At 48.9% G+C, this 476-nt stretch overlaps 1 protein-coding gene across 1 annotated transcript in view; it reads left to right on the top strand.

The window, feature by feature from the left end:
- Nucleotides 1–476, top strand: part of LOC109125163 — a 3,726-nt gene that overhangs the window by 2,729 nt on the left and 521 nt on the right. The gene's annotated exons all lie outside the window — the stretch shown is intronic.

Here is a 476-nt window from a genome sequence, read left to right as displayed (position 1 = left end):
GGAGACAAGGCTCATCAATGGGAGAAAAACCTTCCCAAGGGATCAATCACCACCTGGGATGGCTGCAAGAAGGCATTCTTGGCCAAGTTTTTCTCCAACTCTCGAACAGCACGTCTCAGGAATGAGATTTCCAGCTTCACTCAGAAGAGCTCAGAATCATTCTATGAAGCATGGGAGCGTTTCAAGGGTTACCACAGCCAGTGCCCACACCATGGTTTCAGCAACGAGTCATTACTGAGTACTCTCTACCGTGGTGTCCTTCCCAAAATACGTATGCTGCTTGACACCGCTTCTAACGGTAACTTCCTGAACAAGGACGTCGATGAAGGTTGGCAACTGGTGGAGAATCTCGCTCAGTCCGACGGCAACTACAACGAGGATTATAACCGCACATTTCGCGGCGACGCTGGGTCTGAAGAGAAGTACAAAAAGGACCTCAAGAATGTAAATGAGAAGCTTGACCGTATCTTGCTGAG

Source organism: Camelina sativa, chromosome 5 (genome assembly GCF_000633955.1).
Source record: "Camelina sativa cultivar DH55 chromosome 5, Cs, whole genome shotgun sequence".
NCBI classification, from domain to species: Eukaryota; Viridiplantae; Streptophyta; class Magnoliopsida; order Brassicales; family Brassicaceae; genus Camelina; species Camelina sativa.
This window is presented reverse-complemented; position numbering and strand designations above follow the sequence as displayed.